Source organism: Ostrea edulis, chromosome 2 (assembly GCF_947568905.1).
Source record: "Ostrea edulis chromosome 2, xbOstEdul1.1, whole genome shotgun sequence".
NCBI lineage: Eukaryota > Metazoa > Mollusca > Bivalvia > Ostreida > Ostreidae > Ostrea > Ostrea edulis.
The window spans coordinates 68,646,474-68,672,177 of record NC_079165.1 but is presented as its reverse complement, the minus strand read 5'-3'; the positions used below and the strand labels follow the sequence as shown (position 1 = coordinate 68,672,177).

Here is a 25,704-nt window from a genome sequence, read left to right as displayed (position 1 = left end):
GAAAGATGTGAACTCAATGAGAATCTGAATAATTATGCCGACTCAGGAATACCGGGATGGGGTGGGGGTGTTATGAAACCCTAGTGTATACCTTGAAACAGTACCTAATGAACGAGGAATCCCCATGCCAGAATCAATTAGATTGGGTGTGAAGGGGGCTACTGTCACTTGTATAAATCATGATATGTACTCCCCCTTCTATATATATATATTTTTGTAAACATTTAATTCCAGGGACGTTAGCCATTGAAGTATAGAGTGAAATTTATTAATCAAATATATTCAATATACACCCAATAAGTCAACGTTTCCAGTTCTAGCCACGTGGAGGCCCCCCTGCTGTAGAACCTTTTTTTTTTTAAATTTTGTATTATAAATAAGTTTAGGCTTCAATCACTGCCACATATGTCCCATGTAAGGCTGTCCATCTACATTTGGCAACCACTCTCTGACTTGACGAATTACACAGTTTGGCATGATTTCCCGCTTTGTTCCGTAAGTCTGCCACACAAACTGCTTTCGTCTCAAATCCGTTTGTATGGCTCTGGATTTTTTCCCCTGATATCGCTCATCATTCCAGGCTCCTCGATGGCAAAGCATTGTCCAGAATTTTTTATATAAATTTTTTCTGCCATTACTGTTTTTTCGGGATGCCGGTTTTGGTCGATCGGGCCACCAAGATTGTCTGTTGTTTTCTGACAGAACACATGGCCGACAGAGGCAATCCGGGCATTCTATCAATGATGCTAGAGGAGGAATGATAGGATTAGGAAGCTGCACGGAGGCTGATGTTGTTTCGGAAACTTCTTCTTCCTTTTCTGGATCCCATTCCCAATCGCTATGAGCAAATAAAGCACGAATTGCCGCTAATTTCTCCTCTGAAAGTTGCACAGTGATCTTATATGACATTTTCGTCGGGATACAATATGACTATGACTGATTTATTTTTAATGTACAGATACGTAGCTCAGGTAATTATCGTCTCATAATTTAAAAAACAATTCAGAGAAGTTATCTTTGCGGTAGATGAAAGGGGCTGATACGCGTGCCGTTAATTGCTATCAACACGTTCCGGTCTCGGATACCCAGGTGACTCGCTTGGTTAAAGCTGTCAATCAGGACCTGAGCTATTGTCTATTATATGATTGACAAGCGGTGTGTTTTTTATCCTTGTCCAGGTAACTTTTAAGGGAGGTGGCTTAAAAATGGGTCTTTAAGCGCAATCCACATAAAAAAAATATATAATGATGCACGAAGATTTCATTTATAACGCTAAATGATGGCACTAAAATCACGTGCACATCAAGGGATTTTAAAATATTCACTGAGGTAAATGCCGTGCACAAATCGGCCGATAGATTGGTGTATGTATGGACGAGATTTATGAACACCCAAGCTGCATGTCCAAACAACGAACAATTTTTTTAATTGAACACCTTCAGTCACCTATGTCCAAGCAGTTACCCAAGCGGTTGTAACATTGCTACGATAAATTTTGTCTTTCTTGTTTGGTACCAAAGCTGTCCGTGAATAGAGTTTTAATAGCGAAGGTAATCACACTATGCTGAACACGCAGGTGGTTGAGAAATTATTTCTTTGATTATCAAAATATGAAAAATGAAGTAAATTTCATTGTACAATTTCTAAATAAACATTATTTAATTGTTTGTCACTGGCTTCTATATGGGGTATTCACCTGTATTGATGTCACTAGATCTATTGAAGCGTGATCAGTCAAGCGTCTCTAATCCCCAAACAGACCAGGAAATTTACATAGTGACTGCCTCAGGCAGTCAAGGTGTGAATGGCTTATTATTTTGAGAATCACTATTGAATAATTAGGGGTTTATTACGTTTTTGTCGGAATTTTTACAACGTAATACAGAGTCCCGGCATTTTAGGACAATGTAATAACGAGGTCTATTTTATATAGGTTTGTTAAGAAATGGTTTTGTGCTTTGAAATTCCAACGTAATATGCGGACTAACGTAATAACGGGGTTCCACTGTATTGTTAGTAATATTAATTTCATTTATAAAGTTGGCACCAATTTTTTTTTAAAAGAATAAATAAGATACCTATCACTAAGTCTTTGTACATACTATAAAAAATAAATATTATATAATCCCTTATGAAGGCCCATACCGAAATAAAGTACACTAAAGTATGCTTTTATGATACTTTAATGCCATATAAAATTGTGCTTTTAAGAAAAAGGTCAGGAAAAGTATACTTTTTATACACCCGTCTTAAGACGGGACGTATTATGGTATGGCGTTCATGTCCGTCCGTCTGTTAGCTTTTTCGTGTCCGACCCGTAACTTAAATACTACAAGGCCTAGAATCATCAAACTTTGTCTGTAGATACATCTTGGGTAGAAGGTGTGTCACACATTAAAACCAGGTCACTGTGACTTTTCATTAAGAAGATATGGCCATATATGGCAAAAACTTGTCCGGCTCATAACTTGAAAACTATTAGACCTAGAATCACCAAAATTGGTCAACTAATGCATCTTAGGTAGAAGGTGTGTCGCATCCTACTTTAAGGTCACTGTGACATTTAATTAAGGTGATATTAAAAAAAATGTTTTAATGGGTACAATCTATACTGTTAACAATATGTGACGGGCGTATCATGTGCCGTGGCGGTGCACTTTATTTTGTACTAGACCAGGTTGCCTCTGAAAGCTGATGACCTTTTATTGTACTTATTTTGGACTTTGTTTTTATCCAGTGTACTTTTTCTGTACTGTTTAGTACTTTTTCTGAGCTAAATTCTGACTTAGATTCTTTTCATTGACTAAAAATGACCTTTATTGGAACTTATATTTTTCTGACAAAACAAGAAAAATAAAGGGTATACTTTTTTGGTACTCAATTTGGACTTAGTCTTTTTACATTGTACTTAAAATGACCTTTTGTGGGAATTAAATATTTTTGTATCCAATTTGGACTTAGTAATTTTTTTTACTGTACTAAAAATGACCTGTTATGGGACTTAATTTTTTGGTGATGAATTTTTGCACTGGTAGTATTCTAACACATTTGCTCCAATTAAAACAGAAAAGTAAAGATTGTAACGGACATTATTTGACGATAAGCAAATGTTGACCATATTTTCAAAACTAAATAGCTTCCTGTCATTTTATCACATATACAAATATGTACAGAAAAGAAGAAAATTAGTTTCATTTTTTAAATTGTGTATTTTGAAAAGATGTTTTTAAAAGAATGCAACATTTTAACAATGAAGTGACAAATTCACATCAACATGTTCAAAAATGTCATTAATTGATCTATAAACCTAAGTTATATATATATATATATATATATATATATATATATATATATATATATATATATATATATATATACACACACACACAAGCCATTATATTTACTACATACATGCACAGAATAATTAAACATGTTAAAGGGACGGGTTCACCGTTTTTGAAAAAACCCGAAGGATTTTTCATTTTTGATGTTAATTAACATTAAAGATACAACTCATTTATTTTCAAAAGCAAGAAACATTGGAATGAGTGGGTCGTGAATTGTGTTTGGGGCAATGGAAACAAAATATAACTTGTCACTTGCTTTTGCACAAACACAAACGTTGGTGATGAACGTCCTTCACATTCACTGCTCTCAACTGACCACAACTTGGTCTTAAAGCAACCATATGTTTGTCACATGTGCTGCGAATTATATTGTCCATAGATCTTCTGATTTTTCCATAATATCCATCAATGCATAAAATGAAAACTCATCAAAATGTGTTTTCACTTTTACAAAACACTGAATGCGTCCATAGCCATTTCTGTTAAAGCGAACAACACTGTTATCACGTCTTACAGTTGCCTTATATTCTTCAGAATGGACAATTTGATGGTTAGCATACAATCTGGTGAAAAACATTGATGTACTTGCATTCCCACCCACTAAGAATATGGCGTGCTGTTCCTCTGTGGACATGGGCCTGCTGTGATACGCACCAACCACGAAAACCTTTTCTGTCACTTTTTCTCTTATGGGCTGTTGTTTCTTTTCCATCATCTTCTTGAAAAATTCGTGTTCTGCACTTCCATAATGTAATGCATGTGCCATCGTTGGCAAGGACTGATGAACACGTACTGCAAATGCAATTTGTTTATCTACACTCTGGGTACCATGAAATAATCGTCTTAATTGTCCATTAAAGTCCTCGAAATAAAAGCATGACGTAGACCACAGAGGACCCAAATCGACAACTCTGTCTGTCATATGCAAAAGAAGGTGTACATTAGATGTCGAATATCTTTCACCAGTCACCGGGAGTCACATATCACTTTCAACAAATAAGTCATGTCTGTCTCCTAGCTATTCTGCAGGATTACTAATGAACTTATCTTTGTCCTCATTGAGAATTTCACAGTTGCCTCTGAATCTCTCCCCTTAATGACAGCATACTCTAGTAATTTATTCTTGATTTTCCAATTTAAAAGATGGATATTTTACATTTTGAGGAGATATATTGTATATGTTTGAAAATTACAAGTTTTTTGTTTTCACCATATACGTCTTCACAAATTGAAAGAAATGTGGGTGACTGGTTATTCTTAGAATATTCAAAGTTAAAACAATTTGTCATTAGTGTCATATAAACAATTTATTTATTGAATTTAAATCTCTTACAAGAATAGTCTTTAAAATCGTCTTGTCGATTCCTTCCTTGCCATTAGAACCAGTCAAATTTCCTCTCCTAACCAGTTCCTCATTTGTATAAAAGATAGACATTAGATAACAAGTCATACCCATTCCACTTGTTTTTCTACTAAGGACTCAAATGTCTTTAGGATATACATAGATGCCACTACCTGGCATCAGCTTCATCATCTAGAATAAGAAAAAGAAGCTAAGCTAAAAGAAAAGCAAAATCCATTTAAGCTCTTAACCCATTTTGCACTGAGGCCAACTTTGATGCTGTTATCACCAGAACAAGGAGCTTGCCTCCTGCTGCTGTGATAAGCTGGGCAGTCTGATGCATGTTGATAATTATGCTAATGATTCTCTTATCTTTATTCCATTAATGCATATAAAAGCAGGCACGTAAGCAAGTTTTTGACATCGGGACATATATTCACCAACACCCCCATATTTTCCTAATATATATCTTTCCATCTATTGAAAAAAATTGCAATATTTGTCTTCAATTCAAACATTTAATAACTTGTAATATCAAGGAAGTTGTATGCAAGTTAAACACATTAAACTCATTTTTATCAAATTATATAAATGTACATTGATTCATTGAACAGTTCAGAAACGTCCAAAAATAAGCCCTTGTCCATCCCGCGTTGAGACAAACTCATCAGCGACTTCTGATATGTCCATTTTTGACCCCGTGACGTTGACCTTGGAGTTTGACCTATTTTTTGAAAACTTTAACCTTACTAATAACTTTTGAACAATAAGTGATAGAGCTTTGATATTTAACATGAGTATTCCTTGTTACAAGACCTTTCCGTTGGTATTGAACCTTTTGACCTTGAGATTTGACCTACTTTTAATTATTTTTTACATTGGTCATAACTTCTAAATGGTAAATATTAGAGCTTTCATATTGTACATGAGCACTTTTGACAAGATCTTTCTACTGGTACCAAGATATTTGCCCTTGTGACCTTGGCTATCTTTGGAATTGGCCATTATCGGGGCATTTGTGTTTCACAAACACCTCTTGTTCGTTGTCGGCATACTTGTTCGTTTCTCTAGCGATATTTTCAAACAGAGTGGAGGGGAAAATCAAATTGAAGAAATCCATTTCCCGTGCTGTTTCATTAAGTACTGTCCTAGATCCAGAATTCCCAGTGAAAGCCTGTGTTTGAACATTTTTCAGCCCTTCAAACCACATAGATCGCTCGCCATCTTCATTTCTCACATGGGGTCCTCGTCGTTTTCGCTTTCAGAATCGGTCTCAAAGTCCGATAAATCTGAAATCTCCACATCGGAAATATCCTCAGAGTTTACTTCGACAAGCTCTAATAATTCTCTTCTTGCTTTTTCAACAACATCAGGTGCAAATTCTGAACCACTCTCATCACTCGACTCCATTGTTAAAATGCACACCGTTTTCTCTCATTCAAATCTCGCTTTCTTACTATAAAAAGAAGTAAAACGTCATAGGGTTTCCCTAATTTGGTTTGTATGACATTGTATCATTGGTTGAAAATTTGCTTTATTCTCCATTGCCCACGGATTCAGCGAATCAGAGGCCGTTTTACAGGTATTTTGTTAATCACGCTTCTAAACGTGATCCGAATATGAATGAATGTAAACAAACAAGCTTTGAGACGTGACTAGGCTATTAGTGAATTTTATCAGCTCGCCTCCAGGCGTTATCAGGGAGCAAAGAGTTAAGCCTCTCCTGTGTCATAGTCGCACGAAGATAGGTCTTGTCCGCTCACTTGTGGCATTAGTGGCTGGCATCACTAAAATGAGTCTTTAGAGAGTTACAATCTCCGAGAACAGACATTTGGTAGCTGGAGGCATTTCAGACACAAACTTTATCAAATACGAAATAGACAAAACACTAGTTGATGAATTGTTCAAGCTGTTTCTCGCGAATGATGTGAATATTTCCAGCTGCGAAGATGGAGATGTCTGGTCCAAATCATCACAGTAAAATTTTATCACGAAGTCCAGATCTTCTGTGTATGTCTTGTCACCACGCACAGACTTTAAAAAAAAACGTCCTCTAGATGGCGGTAACAGAAAGCCAGATCTTTTGCCTGAAAATATTTTTAAATACATGTATAAATAAACAGTATATCATTTTCAGAAATATCAAGTTTAGTGTAATTACTGTAAATGAACCAATGATGCATTTACTTCATTAATTCATTAAATTAACCTGTAAAATATCATGGAATAAATTAAAACATATAAAATAATGCAACCATGGGTTTGGTTTGAACCAGGAGGAGTTGAACGAACATAGTTCTGGATTCTTTTTGCCGAAAGACCGCTTTTGAAAATTAAAATTAGCAGGTTGATTGATACGTGTTAATCCGACCATTTTTGAAATCAAAATGCAGAAATATATGTGACAAAGGTAAACAAAAAATCTCAAAAAGTTGTTTTAGACAGTAATTTTTATTCATCTTCGGTTTTTTCCTTGAATCCACATGCTCATTCAGCTCATATGCTCATTTATTGTAACAGTTATATTATTTGATAATTGTTTGCGGTATAGTGTACAATGTAAAGCGTCCAAACATCGATCGATCAATTAATGAAGCATACTTGATATCCTATTTTTAATTATTGTGTACAAACTTCGGGCCCAGGTACCTACTTCACCTTTTTCTTTACTATTCTATTTTTATTTTTTTTTCTATTAATTTTTTTTTTATTTTTTGCAAAATCATTGGGGCGGCAACTGACGCCCCTTTGCCGACGCCCCTAAAAAGTATATATATTCAGAAAGCTTATACTTTTTACTGTCCAACAATGTAAATTTTGTATTACATGTATATACTAATTTAGTTATCTTTAAGAAGGGTTAAACCTGATGAAAACTTAAAAACAATTCTTAAAATTTTCCATCTCATTTATTAATTTGCATTTTTCTCAATAAAAGTCAAGGTAAACAGTAAAATATTTTTGCATATATTTCATGATTTACTTTTCTTCTTTCAGATGCACTTTACACAATAAAAATCCATCAAGAAAATTTGAAGTTCGGGCAATTTGAATGTCAGTTTGTAGTTTCCTTGAAAATAGAGTTTTTCATGCTTCACAATACCTGAAAGTTTTTTGTACAATCCAATGTAATATGTCCAAAATCCATCAAATAAAGTACATGAATTTAACACAGACATAAAATTTTAAAAAAATATCAACAACTTTTCACAAATTAGGAAATAAATTCCAATGAAAGTCCAATTATACCATATATGGTATCCGGCATAATCCGCACACATTTTCACTGTCTGATCATCCTCATTATATGTTTGGATTGACATTCCAAATGCACAGGAACATTACACTGTGAGCAACCAAATTTCGTAACTCTTTTTCTTTGTCCTGGGGTTCCTGACAAGGAACATTCTCTGCACACTTTGTTTTTGTCAAACATTTTTGTAATTGAATGTTCTGTGGCTCGCCCCCCACAATCGACCCTTGGTGGTTTTCTGGATGATCGTCTGTCGCCAATCAAGTCCTCCACAATTTCCTCAACAAAGTCTTGAAAGTTTGGCCAGCGATCCTTGGCGATTTCCGGATGAGTGTCCTTTGCTACAATGTATCCATTGTGAGCAGAAACCATCATATGTAGAAAAAGAGTTGGCGCCACCACTTCTTTGAGCGATGATGGAGCATGTAATATCCAATCATCTGGTCGCAAGTGTCAACTCCTTTGATGTTTTTCTGGTAGTCGGCCAGAAGATGGGGGACTTCTACTACATTTTGTGCTGCTGCAGCTGTCCTACGGGTCATCCAGTGATTGGTACTTGAATTTGTAAGATTTAGAAACATAATCATTGACTGCCTGTCCCTTAGGACGACTGCAGTCGTGGATTATGCGAACACCTCCATCAGATTTTGGAATTACCCCGAGGGGACTTATGATCAAAGGTGGAGATTGGGCCATAACATAATTACCTTCTGCGATTTCAGCTAATATCTGTTCCCTAGCTTTCTGAAATAATTTTGAATCTTTAAACGTGGATGGGTGATTATCAACTTCCACTTGTTGGGGGGTCAAACTAGGATCAATGATACCAAAACCATTTTTTATGCCATGCAAAATGAAGTCTTTATCGATATCTCCACTTAACTCCTCTTCCCAGGTCGTGAGGATGAGACCCGTGAGGTGATTTAGTAGTTTTTTGAAATGGAGGAGGGATGGTCGTAGGCCGGATGTCTCTCTGCACACCCAGGCATAGAGCAAACATGCGCAAATTTACATTGTTTGGTCATGCACCCCTTCCTTGAGTTAAACCCTCTGCACACCCAGGCATAGAGCAAACATGCGCAAATTTACATTGTTTGGTCATGCACCCCTTCCTTGAGTTAAACCCTCTGCACACCCAGGCATGAATACATACCATTAGAGGCTTGCATGGGCTGCGTCGTTGGACGTGGTTGTCCCTGTGCCTGGTGCAGCTGCCCCATAATGTCCCGGATGAAACTGGCGTCAGAGGTGTCCTCGGCCGGTTTATTTTGTCCCCCGCGGTCCTCCATTGGCGTACCCATGCGGTCGGTGGATGTTGCTGCCGCCATTCCTCTCGGAAATGTCTGTTTTACACTATGGATAAGTAGTTTACGCTGTCCCAGTGGGATAGGGGACTCTTCCAGGTCACTGGGTGTGAGAAGCGACAGGGCCTCCATACTGTTGAAGCCCATGTCCAGAAGACATTCCGCGCTGTGGGGTGAAATTCGTTTAACGTTGGCCCATTTTTTAATGGCGTCTTCTCCGACTGTCAATAAAACTTCGTTTTCTTCGCTACAAGTATTATCCGTCATCATTGCACGATGTCTGTATTAGATGTAATCACAACGGGAAATGGCAAACTCATCACAACGTGGCAGCGGTTCAAAAAGTTCTGGTGCACATAAAATACATGCGTCGCACATAGCTCCACATTCAAGGATAATAATAAAGCGTGCTTCCGCAGCATCAAAGTCTGAGTCTACCATGATACAGTATAAACTCTCTTCTTCCTTGGGAAAAGTTAAGTACCACGACGGAATGTCAAAGAAAGCATGTATGTCCATGGCGGTACAAGTCTGCATGTAAGTCGACGTATACCAACAAAAAAAAATTAGTATTATAAACACATTGCAATAATTCCTTGTTTGGAAAATTTGTGATATAAAAACGGCCTAGACTGCGTGGCCTTGCTGATAAAGGTTGCGTGGCCTCTGCCCTTCGTGAAATTTTCTAAAGTGACGCTTAACTAGAATTTGAAATGCCGAAGTAGGAAAATTTATGAACGTTGATTGGATGATTAAATTGTTATGATTTGAAATAAGATAATTAATAAATATGATTGGTAGAAAGGGGGATCCCCCTAGAGGGCGCAATCAATTGTCCCTAGGGGGGGGGGGGGGGTGTCCTAGATAGATCGAAATAGTAACATGATACTAATAAAAGACAACATTTGATTGGTTGATAAATGTAGACGATAGGCATAGTTACCAAAAAGCGAATGGGGCAGAGAAGTGTAAATTAATAATCATTAAATTAATTTAATAGTATATTTATGAAGCTCAAGTTCCTCCTGAGCTTTCGAAAGCTGCTTCTTTACTCTTAACTCCCTTTCCTTTATTATTACAGTGCATTGTTTTTGGCTCCCCCATCTGTTAAAAGTAAGCAAGACATGAGCATACAGAAAGAATAATTATACTGAAAGTAAAACTTTAAAATGTTTCAGTGGAATGGGCTCATTCTCAAAAATAATGTAGAAGTCATTGCCCATTTTCTTTTGGTGATCAATAAAATATTAAAGCACACATGTCAGTCTATCACATATATAATGTACCCCATCTGTACTGTTCGGAACATTTGTTCTATCCAAGAAGTCCTCAAGCACTTGGTCTCCTTGAAAAATCTCATCAGCTATCCATGGAATCTGTTAGGAAGAAAACAGACGTTTAATCAAAAGATGTTATTAAATCAGAGTGCTGACCATGGAAATGACAAACCTTTTCTTGTCGAGTTGTTAAGAAATTTTAAAACTTTTTAATTAAATTCAGTTAGAATTTAACAAAAGTCTCCCCTTATCATTATTATTGTGAACATAAACATTAGTTTTTCTTCTTTTAATAATTGAATTTTGATTACCTCTGCAAGAGGAAGACTGGTTGATGGCTTCTTTTTCAATGGTTGTTGCTGTTGAATAAGTGTACTGGTGTTCACCTGACCTAACTAGTGATTTGGTGGCTGTCCAAACCGTCTAAAGCGTGGCTGTAGTGGAGCAGGGTTTTGGTCTGAATCGTAGTAATAAACTTTCTGGAATTGGCCTTCTTGTGCACTGCTACTCTGTACTTCTGATGATGGTCGGGGCTGGACATGTTCCTGTTGCTGATGGTTGCCCTGGCTCTGATGGAATTGTTGCTGCTGGGAGGTGCTCTGGTTCTGATAGAAATGCAGCTGTGGGTAGCTGTGGCTCATATCAAAATGCTGCAGTGAGTTTACCAAGTGTTGATGAAATTGTTGGTGGGTAGGGGTTTGACTGATGTTGTTCAACAAGCTGACCATCTAAAGGCAGTAACTGGTGTTGTTGCTGTGCATCTAAATATGGTCGAAATGGATGGAATGTCTTACTCAGAGACGGATCTGGTTGGTAAGTGTTCTTTGGATGTTGTGAAGAAGGGAACCGAGACTCGTAGGGAGGTTCAGTTGACTGATCCAGTTGGTTCTTGGAAGAGGTCTACAAAATTAGTACGATAGAATTACAAATATATCTCCCCAACATTTTCCCTCATTTGATTTTTTTTTTTTCAGCAAATGATTAATATTAATACAAAAGTTTGAACAATATGCCCAAAAATACCTAATGTATGTAAATTCTCAGACCTCAAAATAACCAATGATTACAATAACCAGTCCCCTCCCCCTTTTTCCAGTCATTAGTAAAGAAACTGAATCATTAAAGTAGTACTTTTTCTTTTCTTTAAATAAAATTAATTTTCTACTGTCAAATGTAAGACTGAATTAAATAAATGGGGAACCAACATTCCATATGGATAGCGAAAGTGACCAAAAATATGTATAAATTTGTTTATGCCCCTCTTGTGTTAAAACAAGCTTGATAAAGGTATTACCTGATGCTTAAAGATGTGTAGCGATTGTAGAAAATCTGCATTCTTCTTCAAGCCAATCTCTCTTTTCCTCTTATTCACTTCCCTCTTTTTTTCTTTTTCTGCTTTGTTTTCTGAAATAGACAAAAGCTTACAATCAATTGTAGTAAATTCACTAAGGCCAGATAAAATAATATGTGTGGTTACAGTTACACTCCCTTGAAAAGTAGGGTAGGTAGGTTGGGGTTTTATTTTTTATTATGTGAGATTTTACAATAGATCATAAGATGGAAGCACGTTTTCCTTTTGATTTCACTTCTTTGCATGTACCATTTATATATGGTGTGATATATATACCAATCAAAATTGGTAGGGATCACCCTACTAGTTTTGACAATTTTTATATATTTGTATGCAAATAAAAAATTAAACACAGAAAAAAAAACACCAGTGCTTTTCATTTTGTCAAAATCATGTTGTTAAACATGAAAGTAGGAAATGATATTTCAACCAGCGTACTGTTTTCAATCCCTTCCAAGCTTTGAAATCTATCCAGCTTTTTCAAAAATAAACAACCTGAAAATTGCACTATTGTTTATGTAAGCACTCTTATAGTTCTAAGTCACTTTCTGTCTAATGTTAGATGGCCTGTAGTGTTTACAACTTAGCATTAAAAACATTATCTATATATTAGCTATGAATGAACTTATAGTCAAGCTTCAACTGAATGAAAATGGATAAAAAACTTGTATGTATTGTGGTACATGTATATATTATGCACCCCTTCTCATAAAACAAAGTCTATTTCATTTGACAAAATACGGTAACTGATTTTGGAAATAGTCAAAAAAAAGTTTTGGGTTGGGAGTATATACTAGAAATAATATATATATAAACATTGTATGAAGTAAAGTTTAGGTGTTAAGTTAATTTCGTTTTTGAATGACTCATGGCTTTGAACACATCTGTACATATTAGTTACCAGTGCACCTGCATTTTGGGTTGAAACGAGTGATGGATCATTAAACTTTTCTTCATATGTCGCAGGAACTGCTACTGGATCAAGTGCGAGATAAAAAATAAAAACATTCGCCTACGAACAGGGTCTCGTTTTTGCTAGCCCTCACTTCACGTCCGCACAGACACTGCCCGCCTTCCGGTTCTGCAGGTGGTTCGCCTTAAATAGGTCACTTAATATTGATTTGTGCAAGACAGTTATCATAATATTTATGGGGTTCTGATGCTGGCATTTATGTAACCTTATTACTGACACCGAAGCAGCTTCTAAAAGATGTGCCGCCATTGTTGTTGTCAGTATTGTTAACTCTTAATTACCAAAATGATTTCGGGTAATAATTCGTACATCGATAAATTGAAATCGGAAAATTGAAAAAATTAATAGGGTTGGTGGATATATTTAGACTGCACAGTGGCTATTGTCACCTTAATTATTGAATTGATATTTTGTGAAGAATTCTGAGTTTTAGCATAATAAAAAAAATAACATGAAAATGTGTAAAAGATGTAATAGAAACATAAGCACCTGTTCCCTTCTCATATTTGTCTGCATTGTCTTTCTTCATGATGCTACACCCCTCAGTGAAAACATTGTGTACATTGGCTGAAATGCAGATGTCACAAAACATCAAGCCCAATTTAGAGTCGTATCTCAACCATTCCCTATTAAATCTCCAGCTGATGTTAAATTTACGTTTTTATGTGGAAGGTTTTGCGATTTGGACAGAATCAGATGTTCGAGCAAGTGGGGTTGAATGTTCAGACCCTGAATTGGAAATAAAGCCAAACAGACAATTTTTTAATTTTAGACTGACTAAGGTCAGAAGCTACAAGTTTACGTTTTCCCATATTGACAAGTCAAAATGTCAAAAAGAATGGGCCATTTTTGAAAGAGCACTGACAAAATGTATCTTGTCAGATATTTCCTCATGCTACTGGTGTTGCCTTATTGATCCCTTTCTGACTCTTGATGGCTGATCTCTCCACAGACTTTGCTGCATGCCAGGTATCAGTCTGGTTTAATGTGTCCGGTGTTTCATCCCTGATGCATTCCTGATGTATTTGTTTACGGATGCATTCCTATTGTGTGCATGAATGTTTACTTCACAAATTGATGGGTCGACCTATGGAAGGAATATCACTGTCGAAGTATTTGTACATGTCTCTGGATGCATAGGTCATCTGTCTTGGTATATATATAAATTCTCTAAATACCTATGTCATCAGAATAAAGTCCTTAAATACGATTAAGCTACATTTAAATCAATGTTCGAAATGACTTGATAATTGCTTCATGAATACTACAATGAAAATCCTGATCTTCATCGTTATAATCAATTCAGTTGTCTCGAACCATGTTATATAATGGTACTCGTATAATATACATTTGATCATCAGAGGTTACTATTCATACCTGTAAATGGTAAACATATATCATAGTATGGTGGTGGTAATAATAAATAAGATAGAAACCAATATTTACAGTTTGGAATTTATTCCGCAATATTATATACATTTATTATGTTACTGGTACACAACTATAAATCACAGAGTCATTTGTTTAACACATTGTTTTCTTGCATAGCAAATTCGTTCTGTTATAGCACTATTCAGCGTTTGCTCGCTTGGTGCAGCATGGTCATTTTTTCGACACCACCCATACAGAAAAAAGGTACATTTTGGTTACACTTTGGGTACTTTTCGGGTACTCTTTGGGTACACCTAAAAGTACCCGGAATGTACCCAAAAGGTACCTGGAATGTACCTAAAAGGTATCTAAAAGTATACCCTTTTTGGAACCGGACTCTGAAAATATTTCTAGCTGCAGGCGGGTACTTTTTCGGGTACATTATTCTTTCCCAAGCAACTGTCTAAGTTATAATTTTCGGGGGTACCTTTTGGGTACCTTATTAATTCCAACTTTCCAAGTTTCAATTTTTAGGGTACCTTCTGGGTACAATGTTTTTGGGTACACATTTTAGGTACGACTCGGGTACACTAAAAAGTACCCAGAAAGTATCCAAAAGGTACTCAGAATGTACCTATAGGGTACCCAAAAGTCTACCCTTTTTGGAACCGCACTTTAAAAATATTTTTAGCTGCAGACGGGTACTTTTTCGGGTACATTGTTCTTTCACATTTTGGAGATACATTTCGGGTACATTCTTGGTACAATCCGGGCACCAAATTAGGTACTTTTCAGGTACAATCTGGGTACCATTTTAGATACAATTCTGGTACCATATTATAGGTACTTTTCGGGTACATTCTTGGTACAAACCAGGTACCAATGTAGGTACTTTCAGGGTACATTTTAGGAACAATCCAGGTACCAAATTAGGTACTTTTCGGGTAGAATCCGGGTACCATTTAAAGGTACTTTTCAGGTACATTCTCAGTGCAATCCGGGTACTAATTTAGGTACTTTTCGGGTAGAATCCGGGTACCATTTAAGGTACATTCTTGGTGCAATCCAGGTACCAATTTAGGTACTTTTCGGGTACAAACTGGGTACATTTTAAGTACTTTTCGGGTACATTTTAGATACCGTTTTCAGTACTTTCTGGATACAATTTTCAGTACTTTCTGGGTACCATTTCTTGGAACAGGATGAAACCACAGTACTATTTTTGCAGAAGGAGGTGTACAGAAGGATCCATTCAAATCTTTCCAGAACCAAAATAATATAGCTACCTTAATGGGACAAAGAAAAAGCTTTCTACAGAAATCAATGAAAATTTATTAAAATCAACAGGATTAGCACTCGATCTTCATAAAATATACTTTCTATTTGAGGCAACAAACTTCTACAACATACAATGGATGAATAAAACAAATCATAACAGTGCAAAGAAATTATTGAAAGATTTTGAGTTCATTAAAAACAAGAGGCCCATGGGCCACATCGCTCACCTGAGTCACCTTGGCCCATATCTGAAGACTTTCCATATATATTTGCATGTAAAACCTTAGTCCCTATTATGGCCCAAACTACCCTTTGCAAACTTGAATCTACACTGTGTCAGAAAGCTTTCGTGTAAATGTCAACTTCTTTGGCCCAATGGTTCTTGAGAAGAAGATTTTTAAAGCTTTTTCCTATATTTGTATGTAAAACTTTAACACACACACACATACCCCACTTGTGGTCCCATCCTACCCCCCGGGGGCCATGATTTGAACAAACTTGAATCTGCACTATATCAGAAAGTTTTCTTGTAAATATCAGCTTTTCTGACTCAGTGGTTATTGAGAAAAAGATTTTAACTATATATTTTTATGTAAAACTTTGATCCCCCTTGTGGCCCCATCCTACCCCCGGGGGCCATGATTTGAACAAACTTGAATCATGCACTTTGTCAGAAAGTTTTCATGTAAGAATCAGCTTTTCTGGCTCAGTAGTTCTTGAGAAGAAGATTTTTCCTATATATTTGTATGTAAAACTTTGATCCCCCTTGTGGCCCCATCCAACCCCCGGAGCCCATGATATGAACAAACTTGAATCTGCATTATGCCAGGAAGCTTTCATGTAAATCTCAGCTTTTCTGGCTTAGTGGTTCTTGAGAAGAAGATTTTTAAATGACCCCCACCCTATTTTGCATTTTTGTGATTATCTCCCCTTTGAAAGGGACATGGCCCTTCATTTGAACAAACTTGGAAGCCCTTCACCCAAGGATGCTTTTGGCCATGTTTGGTTGAAATTGGCCCAGTGGTTCTGGAGAAGAAGTCGAAAATGTGAAAAGTTTAACAGACAGACAGACGACGGACAAAAAGCGATCAGAAAAGCTCACTTGAACCTTTCGAAATGTCAAGTCACTATCAGTACTGCTTTCAGATTCGCTGAAAATAAATTCTTTGCTTTTCTTTTGCATCTGGATCTTTCTTCCCCCCCCCCCCCCCCCCCCCCCTCCCTGTTTTGGATCTTGATAATATGGCAGAGATTTTATGCCATTTTGCACTAAGAAAATTCAGTTCTGTTATCTCTGGATGCATACACTGAAAAATTAAAAGAAAAACATACACAATAAGAGACAATGCACAATGAAACCTTTAAAAAATGATGCTAAAATGTGCCTGAACTCACTATATACATATCTGATAGTAATTAAGTAACATGTGCTTGTTTAATCAAAAGTTGCCCAAGTTAATGCAAAAAACGCCATCTCATTGGACATACTTAATATTAAAACTGGGACAGAATCAGAGACGAAATAATGGTTTAATATTCAGAATTACACTTCTCATAAAATCATGAAATATTAATTTGTTGATTTTGGTCACATTCAACAATATGTCAGTTATACAATATTAAACAGCATCCATTTTTTATTGGTGGAGGAAAGATCCAATATTGGGAGAAACCCCACCTTCTGTAAGTAAACTTACAAATACTCTTACATATAGCACAAGGTGTGCAAGCAGGACTTGAACTCACACATACTGGAGATAAGCTAGGCTCTCCAATTGAAAGAATGATGTTTTTAACACTCAGCCACAAAGACCCATTTGAAATTTTAGTACGATACAATGTTCAGTACAAGTACAAAAAGTTTGTTCAACATAATCATATATTAATTAAATTAGCTTGAAAAAAGGCTTACAGGCAATGGATTTTAGCAAATCCTTGCTGACAGCCTTTATGCTGCCAGCCTTTACGATGTCTTCATGGCTTATTACACACGAAAGAAGAAATCTCGCAGCTGCTGTTGACGAAACTTTCGTTTTCTTCTAGGTATGAGGCCCGGACAAAAATCCCACTGCCGGGCACCATTTCCACCTTCTGAAATATAAGTTTAAAGAATCAATATAATGTTTGCATTAGAAATTAGGATGAGAATTGATTACTTGAGATCAATCAATGCATCTGCAAGTTGTGCACCAATTCGATCAGAAACTGACATATTTGTTTTCTTGTTTGAAGAATGACCCTAATACTTTATGATAATGCTGATGAAAGGAGTAAGTATTTAGTACTTTTAATCCCTTGAATTAAAACATTTGTTCAATTATGCAGGACCATTGTGCTAAGCTGTATTATTTTGACCATTGTGCTATTTTAACTGTATTATTTTGACCTGTGCGAAAATAATTTCCTTTGCATTTAATAGATTTCTGTCTTGTCAGAAAGGTGTCCCATGACCACAGGGGCTAAGCCCGTTTTGGGCCCGAACTCTGTGATACCATAAATATAAAAAGGGGTCTAACTCTGACACAGATAAAAAACTAACCACTCTCTTCAAATGCCTAAAATATCTTAAACTAGGTAAGCTATGCGTAATTTGTCGTTTTCCTTGCATAGATTAATGTTTTAACTACTTGCATGCCAAAATTTCAAGTCACTGGTTCTTAAAATAACAAAGATATACGTCATCGCTCTCTCGATTTCACTTGTTTATTTTTACTAGGACATTTACCGGTCCAGGTCACGGAGTCGTTTCTCGCCTAAGACAGCAGCGAAATTCAGACTAGTATGGAAGATTTCGGACCTATCAATTAAAATTTCACATCAATTATACGCTACTTACTTCCTCATATTTTAATAATGTTCTTCGTGTAGACGTTACACAACTTATTTTTCCTCAGCCGCATCAACTGTTGACAAGAGCTTGTACTCAAAAATGTTTCTGTATTCAAATCCCATTGATAAATGTGACAAAAAACAAGGTATGACCATTAAATGATGTCTCTGTTCATTGAACGCGTTAATGTTCTATTCCCGTTCAACCCTGTTAGGAACTGCGGAAACAAAACAAAGTTTTTCATTTGTAGTTGCACAAACACACATATCCAAAATGTCTTTGACAAGTACAGCTTGCACTCCTCCGGATGGTTATTTCAATTAATGAGCCATGTTATTGTGTTTCACAAACACATCTTGGTTTTTTACTTGTTTTGATTCTCTGTATTAAAATAAATACTCTAATTTAAAACTAATACAGAGAATCAACTCACACCTACATGTACATATCAAAAATCACAATTATAGATGTGCTATTCATCTCATACATCTTTTAGCTTCATTTTGAGATATACCCATTATGGTAGAAACAGCTGACACGTTTTTTTTTTTCCTGCATAAGGAAGATTAATAAGTATGACTGAGCCATGGATTCAAAGCAAATTCAATCAGCTGTTTCTAACATACTGGGGATCACCTCAAAATTAACTGATTGATATGGCCTGTTTATTCGCTCGACAATACACCATATCAACTCGTCGAATAAACCAAATATTAAAACGCGCAATATAGATATCCTATACATACATATATATACACACAGGTAAAATATTAAATAAAATACGATAACACGTAAAATGAAAGCGCTTTCATTAAATGAAAGCGGTTAGTTTAACAAATGTGTAAGCATATTCTATTTTTTACCTATTGATTACTGGACGCTGAGGCAATTTTTCACATTTTGATATCTGATTTCCTGACCCTACCTGTCAAAACTCTATTTTAACTGCTATTGATCTTCAAAATGCATGAAAAGTATCTATAATTAAATATAGACCTGTATTAAAACCACATCAAAACGTGAGATTTCAAATAAATTGTTCTAGAATGAAATGTTTTAACTACCTACCCACCTACTGTTTTTGGAGTGAAACAGGAAACACACATATATGTATTCAACTATATATATGTGTTGGCCTAAGGTTAGGAAGTACTACTACTCTAAATCATTGGTCACTAACCTTCTGACGAAGTTTCATTTAGCTCTTCCTCCAAACGCTTAATCCTCATGTTGGCATTCTCTAGTTCTTCTTTTAGCTTAATGCACTCTTGGCACACCTGTTGAAGAGAGTAAATATTTATTTAGTTATTGGTACACCATTCCACAAGAGTAATTATTTTAAATTACCCCCCACCCCTTCACCATTTGTCTGCATGCAATTTGTAAAAATGTATTTCCTATTTAGCCCTTATATGATATACCCTAATCCATGTCCATAAATTAACGTTGAAAGGGAAGAAAAATATTTACAATTTCTGACACAATTTATAGATACCTTACATCCTCAGAAAAAATTTGCCAACGTACAGAATTCTCCTATAATATGAAAAGCCTTTCAATAAAAACATTTAAAATAGATTGTAGGCACTCAAAATGAAAAGTTTGTATTGTACCTGTTGATCTTTCTGCATATTTCTGGAGCAGTCACCCATGGTATATGGAGTTGTGCTGCATGCATCCTCCTCAGTTAATTCAAAGCTACCCCTGTAAGGATTGATTCCATCATGTAGCCATCTATTAACCTCTGGTGTGTTGCATATCTGATTTTGGTACAAGGTGTAGTTCTGGGTGTGGATGGAATCTGGTTTTGGTGGTTGCGGGGATTACAAGACACCTGGTTCTGGTTGCTGTATGACTCATTGGACATCTGCTTTTGCTTGAAGTAGGTATTTTGCATAACAAAACAGAGGTCATTATCAATTCCTATGCACACACATACATCAGTAATCTGAGTCACAGGCACTGCTCTGAGTTGTCTGGTAGGTGGTGCTACAGGAACCATATGAAATTTCCTGCTCGAACTCAGGGAATCAGTTCTCATCAACACATTGTCTACATAGTTCATCATCTTCACTATCGCAAATAATTCGCATATATCACATATCATGACCTTGACAAAAACTTGAACTTGTGCAGATAATTCTCCTTCCACTTCACAACACTATTGTCTCCTCTAGTTGTATTTCTATACTCCTTGCTCTGCACAATTTGATGACAAATATGCAAACGTTTGAAAAACGAAATGCATTGGAATTCTCCAAACACTAAAAATATTGCATGTTCTTCCTTTTCTGAAAGTCGCCTGCTGTAACATCCACGAACCATAGAAATGCCATCTTGAATTTGTTCTTTTGATGCATCAACTTTCTTGTCCAGAAGTTTACTCATCAAGTTCAGTTCGCTGCTACCATACCGTTATGATTTCAACATCTGACAGTCAATATTTTGGGTCCCATGAAATAGTCTTCTTAGCTGACCATTGAAGTCCTCGAAGTAAAAACAGGAATTACTCCATAGTGGGCCTTGGTCCTCCACTTTCTCCACCAAATGGAAGGTGGGTGTTCGATGTGGAGTAACGCTCCCCATAAAACACTGGTATGTTGAGCACAAACTCAATTACCGGTAGCATGTACCGACACTGCTTTAAATCACTGGGTGAAATTTTCTGTTGAAGTAGTGTGTAGATGGAATACACTAGGAGCGAGAAGTGGTGAAATTGGTCATCTGGAAGTATCCCAAGCAAACAAGGAAGACTGTAAAAGATCAAGAAGTTCTGGAGATCTGCTGCCTTGTAGTGGGCCAAGTCCATCACTGTCCGTGGAAATCTTGGAACGAAGCTGGGTGGTTTTATCGACAGCAATCGTCCATCAACTTCACTTATCTTCGAGTGTATGCTGAACACTTCAATCTTTTGAGTTTTATCAAACCACAGCGACATGATCATTTTCACAACATCAAGTATTCGTTACACAGTGCATGTAGTCAACAGAAACACCACAGACAATATTAAAGTGTTGCAGGTAATGAAACCAAGTTCGCCCCTTGACTCCTAGGACACTATGTTGTCTAATTCCATTAGCTTTCCTCTCTTCTGCTTCCCTGGCATTCATGGTAATGGAATTCAGAGTTCTGGCATCATGATATCCATTGGTTGAATGGATAAACTTTGACCCCTTTCACTTGTCTGGACACTCTTGCCTTGGACATGGCAATAGGGATCCCCAGCCATAAAATCCATTGAATTGCGTCATATTTTGGAAAAGGCACCTTGCTGGGGCATCAAACACTGCATTTAGCAGGATGGCTCTTACTTTGATGTCATTCACCAGAAACCCTGTTTAAAAATTTGAACACTTTGAAAAAAAAATTTCAAAACTGGTCTCTTCCCAGTTACATTGTATCTGGGTTCTCTCTTCCACCAATAAAAACTGGGCGCCACCAGATAACTGAAAAATTGTTGAGTGTGGCAGAAAACATCAATCAGTCGTGTTCTCCTCTTCTTTTGCTTATGACCCCTGTTGTGACTGTGACCTCTGTCATCACCAGTCGCCGACTTGAGTCTTAGAAAATATTTTAAAGGCACAATTGAGTTGTTTTTCGGGCAATATCAACTTTGACATTACTTTTCAATTGTTTAATACTTACTGTGACGTCATAGTACTTTTGTGTATGTAGTCTTCCATTGCATTGCAATGGCAGATAAACACGACTGAAGAAGAAATATTTCTAGAAAGTTTTTTAAGATTTTACTTCGAAAAAAAGAGACTTTATATATTGTAACGGGAATAGATGTAAAACAAGGATTTCAAATCCTTCTCAAGAGAACATCAGTCCCCGTAAATTAGGAAAATATATTTCCTTTAGTCCCAAATGTCAATGTTGGATAATGAGGGGGGGGGGGGGGAGGGAGATCTATGTTTTAACTCTTTCAACACTAAGTAACTGTAAGAGCTAAATACCCCCAACACTAAGTAACTTAATTTGGGGAACTTAATTACAAATAAATGGGGCAGTTACTTAAACACTGATAACTTTTTATGTATTTCATGTATTTCAACAAACTAGGTATCAATGGAAAGATAAAAGTCTCAACTTCAATATAACTGAAATATATTTTGTATATATGTCTAAGTTCAGGTGTGAACAGGTAAATAATCAGGTAGATTGCTGAATTTCACTATCTGGCTCAACTTTCCATATGATCACTTCCAAGTGAAATAAGTTTATCAGCATACTCAGTTTCTTCCTTCCCATTTATCTACCTGTCGTTAGATAACAGGTAGATGAGGTAAAAACTCGTTTAGTGTTTATGATTATTTTAATTATTTACAAACAAGCATACATAAAAACAACAGTTATTGTAATGTTAATTATACCAGTCTCTTAGTGGAAATTAACCAAAAAGTCATTTTACAGGACCTGGTGTAATAGGTAAAATCACTGCCAGTAATAGAGTTTTTTGTGGTAGTCACGGAAGCAGGTGCTTTTGGAGTTACAACACAGAGGAGCGGAACACTTCTCACACATCATCGTTGTTTTACTACACTTGTAAGGATTGTCTTTAACTGAGATACCTGGATGACTTGAAGCATAGTTCTTATGCTTCTTCAAGCAAACAACACAAAGTCTATCAGCACTGCCACTGGGAACAGGCCAGTGTCCCTTTTCATGAAGGCGCTCATCTTCACCATTTGAAATTGTCCGTGGACGTTTGAAGGACTTTCTGGCTTGTCGGAAGCCTCCAATTAGTTGATGTGCTACGTCCATCCGGAAAGAGAGCAGGTCACGCTTCCGTTTGTTTGGCGGAAAATGATTCACAACAGTTCCCTCAATGACATATGCATTATACAATGCACACTCTCTAAGTTTTGCTTCTATCCATCTGTGCCAGCGCATAGTTTTTTTTTTTTTGTTGATTCTGGTGTTCTGATCCAGGCGGTCAACTCCTCCCATATATTGGGCATACACTTCAACTGTTGGCGTGCATGGAAGCTCTTGCACAGTCCCGTCTTTTGCTCGACGCTGGGTGGTCGCAACACCATCTGGTTCGTGACAACTGGACAAGTAGTAAACTACTCTGTTGTCCTTCATGATAATAAAACTAAATTATTTCTTTTCTCTCCACTTCCAAATTTAAGGTTAGAGAAAATAGAAGACAAGTCTTGTAAAATTAACAAATCAACGGTTTATTCTGAACACATTTTATTTCTATAAATCAATAATTTCAAATAAATCCTTGTGAACCTAAGTATTCTGTCTTATTATTGTTCTCTAACTGGTAGATTTAACCAGTAATTCAATTGTAATGGCAACGGAAAAATTTCCGTAAATAATTCCATTAACAGTGATTTTTGGGGGGGCCAAAATGCCACCGATATTCGGCTGTTTCCCCTCACTAAAATTAGCTATTTTTTCCCAATTATATACATATGTTTTTCCCAATTTCAAATCCAGGGAAATTAGGCCATTTTAAAAAAAAAGGTTACCGTATATTTCTGACAAAGAGTAAATACGTTTTTTTCTTCAGTTTTATTCTCCAAACCATTGCACATGCACATGCAAAAGGTTTTGTAAAGAATATGTAAAACAATAGAGGCATCCATATGTAAGCAGATATGCAGCGAAGTATATAGTTTCCAGATGCACATTAAGCCATATTATTTACAATTTAGTTTGACCGCCATTGTATGTAAGGTCAGGCTAATAACAGGAAGTGGCCAACAGTATAGGGTTTTACTAAAATCCGAAAAATATAAAACAGGAGAGACATTCTGGAAACTTGATTATTAATATAATATTTACAAGATTATGGGTACAAATGCTGGTGAATTAATAATTTATTATTTTCTTTATGAAATTAGACAATAAGTATTTCTTAGAAAAAGTAAATAATATCTATACAAGGTGTGACTTCCAATACATATTTAATGTTAAGTAATGAATTATTTTATGATTTTAAATCAGATCTGAAATAAACCTCAAGCCAAAAAAATTGTTATTTGGTTATTTTATATGCATCTTTACCATTTTAATTTACTATGAATGATTTTTCCCAATTTGAGGAAAATGTCGCTAATTTTTCCAAATTCAAAAGGAGGGGTGGTAGTTTGAAAAACTAAAGAAATCACTGAGTAATTTCAGACTGGTAAATTACAATAAACAGCTCAGCAGATAGCTGTTATCAACTTACTCTGTAACAAACCAATACCAATTCTATTCCCAATCTATTAAAACTCTTCCCAAAATAAATGTAATGAAAATTAATTAAATAAAATAACACACCTTCCTACAACCCGTAAATCAGCCAAAATCTACCTAAATCTGTGTTGTCTGCTACAACTGCTGGTTATATACGTAGTAAAATGACATCATGAAACGCGACCAATCATTTACGTCGTGTAAATTACAGCAACCAATGAAAAACGTGACGGGATGCTCTATAGTTCCCCCACAATATTTTCATGCTTACGAGAAATTGATAAAAACTGAAGGAAACATTTGTTTTTTAATCTAATTATTTCTAGTATAATCATTGAATATCTATGTAAGCTTTAACAATAAATTATAATTGAAAAAATAGCGCTCGTTAAACTTCGTAAACACACAGCACAATGCATTATGGGAGGCGACCATTACTTAAACAAAGGATACGTGGTCTTAACAATAAAGCAAAAATAAGTCCAAACAGTGGAACACAGGTAATTATACATGTATAAAACTAGTTATTACTCAGTAAACAAGTTATTTCACACACCGTTCATACTCGTAATAACGAAACATTCCATTACGCATCATAAAACAAACAACGGAAATCGCACAACTTTTAGGGGGCGGTGTCAAAAGCGAAAAATATAATTCATCACCTACATTTACTTATTATTCAGGATGACTTTCAACAATAATTATACATACAATAAACAAGAGTACATGGCCATAATCTTACAGTATTATAGGGAACCAAACTCGGAACAAAGCATCCTAAGATGAAATTTGTTAATATGAATGTGTTGCCCATCTACAAGGGCATATGATAATTAATGAATTTGTAGTCAAGTATAATAATTAAGTGTGATAATTAATTTTAGTCATTACCTTCCCTTACAGAAAATTGGTACATTTTGGGGTACGTTAAAAAAATACTTTTCAGGTACAAACTGGGTACATTTTAGGTACTTTTCAGGTACCATTTTTTTTCTGGGTACAAAAGCCTCTTTTCAGCTTCAAATTGTAAGATCGTTCATTTTGCCTACTATGTCCAGACAGCTATATGTAGTATACCATGATATGTCGACGGGCATTAAATGTCTAATCACAATCTGAACTGTTTTCCGAATCACTTGAAATTCCTCACATTTTGGTGTCTGGATCTTTTCACTCC

The 25,704-nt window shown here is 36.1% G+C and overlaps 1 long non-coding RNA gene across 3 annotated transcripts; it reads right to left on the bottom strand.

Annotated features, from left to right (window-relative positions):
- Positions 1 to 9,088: 9,088 nt before the first annotated feature.
- On the bottom strand, positions 9,089 to 25,038 carry LOC130052366 (uncharacterized). 3 transcript variants are annotated; one of them, XR_008800685.1, is made up of 5 exons: positions 19,940 to 25,038; positions 19,507 to 19,603; positions 11,818 to 17,587; positions 10,835 to 11,423; positions 9,089 to 10,622 (listed from the first exon to the last, which is right to left on the bottom strand). It is a non-coding gene; the product is annotated as an uncharacterized LOC130052366 (long non-coding RNA). The 3 variants fall into 3 exon arrangements; XR_008800684.1 differs by having other exon boundaries at positions 10,835 to 17,587; XR_008800686.1 differs by lacking the exons at positions 9,089 to 10,622; positions 10,835 to 11,423 and having other exon boundaries at positions 16,723 to 16,803; positions 17,409 to 17,587.
- Positions 25,039 to 25,704: the final 666 nt, after the last annotated feature.